General features: G+C 43.2%; 1 protein-coding gene across 3 annotated transcripts in view; it reads left to right on the top strand.

The window, feature by feature from the left end:
- The first annotated feature begins 334 nt into the window (after nucleotides 1–334).
- Dnajc13 (DnaJ heat shock protein family (Hsp40) member C13) overlaps nucleotides 335–5,022 on the top strand; it is a 117,930-nt gene continuing 113,242 nt past the window's right edge. For 2 of the 3 annotated variants that reach the window (XM_015487058.2, XM_048794125.1), the window contains exon 1: nucleotides 335–592. The gene's annotated coding sequence lies outside the window, so the exon portion shown is untranslated. The remainder of the gene's footprint in view (nucleotides 593–5,022) is intronic. The other variant, XR_007344105.1, reaches the window with a different exon arrangement.

Genomic DNA, 5,022 nt, shown 5'->3' with positions numbered 1-5,022 from the left:
TGGCTGCTGGAAAACACACCAAGAGGCGTGGCCCATCGCGTGCGCGCGCGCGCCCAGGGGCACATCCTCCTCAGCACGCGCCGCGGGGCGGGCCCCCTCACGCGTTGCGTGGACCCTCGGATCCCCACGGCCGGCCTCCTCACTCGATCTGCGCATGTGTACTTGCTTAGGGGGCGGGCCGGCGGGTCGGAGAAACGCGATATTTCCCGGAAGGGAGCAAATGGGACAGGGAGGGCGGGGAAATATATGCAAGAGGGCGGGGCAGGAGGCGGAAGCACTTAAATCAGCTGACTGGGTCTCGTGACTGCCTGGGCGGTGGCGACGCAGGCGTATTGGAGCGCGGCGCTCAAAGCCTGGACGAAGATGGCGGCCTCCAGAGTGAGCCTCTGAGAGGCAGAGGGAGGAGGCGGAGGGGGCGGGGAGGCAGCGCCGCGGCGGCACCAGGAACCCGCGGCAGCGGAGCTACAGGGCCCCGGCGGGGGAAAGGGGAAGTTGTGAGGGGGAGGAGGTCAGAGAGCGCCTCATCCCACTCTGGACGCAGAGCCGGCGGCGGGAGGAGCTCGGGCTGGAGCCTCTCCAGCCTCCCGCGAAGGTAAAGCCGACTCCGGGCACGAGACTTACCCCTTCCCCACGCCGCGGGGACTTGGGCGGGGGCACTCAGAGCAGGGAAAAGAAGGGGTGGTGTCTTGGCCACTGCAGTCTGAAGTTGCTAAGGGCAGCAGATTACCCTCCCCCCAGGCTGCTGGTGTGGGTCCTTCGTTCGCAACCCCCGGACCCCTGGCTCTGAGTGACATTTGCCCAGGGTACTGTCCTGTTCAGCCCCACTCCTCTCTTTGCCTGTTTTTTTTTTTTTTTGGTTCCTACCCACCACGGTTCCCCACTCCCCTTAGCGCATCCTTAACCCCACACACCCCTCATTCCCCTGTGGGCTCCGCCCTCGGGATTCCCTTCCTGCCTCCTAGCCGGAGCACCTTTCCTCCTGGAGGCAGGCAACTCTATGTTTCCTAGAGTCAGCGATCCTCCTCCTCCCTGAGTCCCGCTTAGACTTGACTTTCTTTTCTTAGCTTTGTTTCGTTTTTCTGGGAAATGAGCAAAATGTGTCGTCCCTTCTTCAGTTCCTTCCTTTATCAAAACTAAGCTTTTCTCCAAGGCTTTTTCTTTATGCAAGATAGCTTATACAAGTGGCCTTTCTTGGCTGCTGTGATTTCACCTCTGCAGCCTTTGGAATGGGTGAAGTAGGACTTTGACACTCAATGAAGTGACTGTTAAAGGTGTATTAGAGACTTACCACACTTAAGAGTGCCTATCTTTAAATTGCCCTGATTGTAGGGTGTTCATTTAACCTGTGTTGTCTTGAGATTGTTTCCTTTTTCAGTTGCTGGCAAGAGTAAAACTCTCCCCCTAATATAGGGGTAGTCTTTGAAAGTAATGTTTTTTTTTGATTTGCCTGTCTGTTTTTTTCCATCTTACCGGCCCCTGCTTCTCAAAAAGGAGAGCCTCTACCTGCTGTTGTTGCCTCTTCTATGAAGGGCTTTTTACAGTAAATTTATTTTGATATTTTTCAAGTACAGTGTCTTTGAAAAGAGCTAAACTTTCAGGACTTTGGACCCGTTCTTAGTGATGACGATTATTATTTTTATAATATTTCCTTTATCAGTTTCTGAACTTGATAGGTTTCTAAGTTTGAACATTTGTGTCACTATTTTTTAATGCTTTTTTAATATTTATTTTTTTTAGTTGTAGTTGGACACAACACCTTTATTTCACTTGTTTATTTTTGTATGTGGTGCTGAGGATCGAACCCAGGGTCTCGCACGTGCGAGGCTAGCGCTGTACTGCTGAGCCACAACCCCAGCCCCATTGTGTCACTATTTTTAAGATGTTGGAACTAAACACAGGAGTAGGAGGACTTGGCTCTTCTTTCCTTAGGATTTGAGGAAATTGCTCACAGAATTAGGGTTTGTAGTATATTGCCAGTATTTTGTGAATCTATGGGAATATGAAACTGGACTTGCTCTCCCCCCCCCCCCCAAATTGTCAGAAATCCAGCATCCTGAAAAAACTNTTTTTTTTCTTTTTTTTTTTTTTTTTTTTTTTTGCTTGTTTCTGGGAAGTAATTTATTGTTTGACTTAACATATAACAAAACCTTGCTCATATTTTAAATATAAGGTGAAACAATGTTAAGGAGCTGTATCTAAAAAGTGGCTTGAACTATTAATATCACAGTGCATTCAGGGAATATTAGTCCTTGTTAAGAAAACACTATACTTGTTTAAAAACAGGAAGTAGAACATATTACGGGAGGAAGAAAGGAGTCAGAGCATTTTTAAGAAATAGGAATGTGAAGAACCTTAATAGAGTTCAGTTCATGGAAAATACCAGCATTTGTATTCCAGTGAGAAGCAATGGCTTTTTTTCTAAATTCCTCTTTTTCTAAAGTGGTGGTGATAAATTGTCTAAAATATATAAACATCATCTAGTGTTAAACTTAGTTGCAAACAAAATACTTAAGCTTAAAAGTAAATTAACAGAATAGATTTATGTCATCAGTGAAAACCAGTTATGGAATCATGGAACACACATTCTTTGCAAGAATTTAAATTTATCCACAAGTAAATGGGGGAGGTTGCACAGGTGAACCATCACAGTACTGGCATTATTAAATTTGTAAAAAGGTTGATAGTGGAGTCTGGTTCTGAATAAATTGGGTAAATTTTAAGTAATTGTTTCTCAACCAGTTGTATTTACACAGGTGACTTTAAGGTTTCTATTGCACATATTTTCCCTCTGCTTCTCTGATTTACTTAAAATTGGCAAAGTAGAAACAAGGCTATGCAGGTAAACTGCAATTTTGGTAAACACTTTGCACTAATAGATGTTGGCCTTCACTGTCATTATTGGTGGTGGTAAAAGGGGAGTTGTTTTGAGATATTCTTTGAGACAGTGTTTCTCAGACCCAATAAATGCTCCCTTTTTATGCCAAATTATTGTCACACCTTCTTCACTATCCTGAACTGCATCATAAATTATAGGACCACCTTCTGCAAAAAGCAGCTTTGTTCACCTTTGCAACAAAAGAGAACTAGTCTCACCTCAAATTCCTTTTTGTTTTTTGTTTTTGAGATCAATTAAAGAATGGAGGCCACAGAGCAAACCACTAGCCCCAAATTTAAGGACAGAGAGGAGAAAGAGGGAGAGAAGACATAAATTTGCATTAATCTTAATCAGACATAATTGAATACTGGTAAGAAGAGTTCAGCCAGAATAGATGAGAAATTGATGAAGGCTGAGTGCACTAAGCTCTTTATCCACAAACTTCACTGGGTATGCTTCTAGAAAAGGTTGGAAGGAACCCAGGGGCGTATTGGTAGACCTAGTGGAGGGGAGCAGCCGCAGAGCTCTTAAATAGGGTCAAGAAACTATTCTCATTCTTCCCCTCTGTCTCATCTGTGGAGGGAAAAGGCATTCTTGCTAGTCCTATTGAACTCAGGTGAAACAAGAGAAGAGTGTAGGAATATTATGCCTAAAGGTGGAGCCCTGAACCCCAAACTGCAGTTAAGGACGATATTGTAGAAATGAGAATGTAATATCCCTGAGATCCAAGCACATAGTTTATGGCTTAAACTGAAAAATTAAATGAGATCAGAGACTGTGTCCCCCACCTCTTGATGCCACACTTTAGAAGCTTTGAATAGCAAGTAATCATAACTGCAGACTAATATGAGGAAAGGCACAAGAGTATACAAAAAGGTACACACAAAGAATTAGTCTGACTAGTGGCATAGCCCTGTAATCCCAGCAACTTGGGAGTCTAAGGCAGGAGGATCATAAGTTTGAGTCCTGTTTCAGCAATTAAAGTGAGGCTCTATGTAACTTAGTGAGACCCTGTGTTGAAATAAAAAAGGCTGGGGATGTGGCTTTATGTTTAAATGCCCCTGGGTTCAATTGCTGCTACCAAAAAAAAAAACAAGGAATAGACATTACTGTAGTAAGCCACCCCGCCACCACCACCACCATAGATACAAGCTTTTCTGCAGATAAATAAAGTCTGGTACACTGAGGATAACTATAGCAAACTCACAGACCCAACCCAATTCCTAAATAGAGTAACAACATAACTGCACTAAAGGCCTCACAAAGAAAAGGTGTGTCCATTTCTAGTTATAAAATATTTTCACCTCAGTGTACTGTCCTATGCAACATGTCCAGCTTTTGATGAAAAATTCTGACGCATACAAAATAGTAAAAGAAAAAAGAAAAAAACTTTCAAGAGGAAGAATACCCTTTGAGAACTAACTCAGATTAATGTAGAGACTATTATCCAGCAGGGGATTTAAACTATGTTGTTAAATGTTGAAACAGAAAAATGGGCAAAATGCAAGGTATTTTCAACAGAGAAACTATAAAAGAACCCCAAAGGAAATGCTAGAAATAAAATCTTTGGACTTAGGAGCTGGGGTTATGGCTCAGAGGTAGAGCACTCACTTAGCATGTGTGAGGCACTGGGTTCCATCCTCGGCACCACATAAAAGCAAAATAGAGATATTGTGTCTTCCTGTAACTAAAAAATAAATACTAAAAAAAATCTTTGGTCTTAGATTTATCACAGCTGAGAAAAGAATCACCATACTTGTAGATATGTCAGTAGAAATTACCCACCTGCAACTCAGAAACATTTAAAAACACACACATTCAAGAGTTTGGGGATAACATCATTCTTGTGATATGTATGTAATTGGAATCCCAGGGGAAGAGAGAAAAGAGCAAAAGAAATACTTGAGATATTAGAGAATTATCCACAATTAATGAGACAGCAAATCACAGGTCTAAGAAGCTTAGAGAACATCAAAGCAGGATAAATCCCCACCCCCACAAACAACAACAACAACAAAAAACAAACAAAAAAAAAACACCCTGTGCAAAACACATGCATCCAAGCTTAAGTAAACAGAGACCAAAGAGGGGGGGATTGAACCCAGGGGCACTTAACCACTGACCCACATCCTCAGTACCCCCCCCCC

This window comes from Marmota marmota, unplaced genomic scaffold, assembly GCF_001458135.2.
Source record: "Marmota marmota marmota unplaced genomic scaffold, marMar, whole genome shotgun sequence".
Taxonomy (NCBI): domain Eukaryota; kingdom Metazoa; phylum Chordata; class Mammalia; order Rodentia; family Sciuridae; genus Marmota; species Marmota marmota.
The sequence above is the reverse complement of the archived record's forward strand: the minus strand, read 5'-3'. Positions and strand labels throughout refer to the sequence as shown.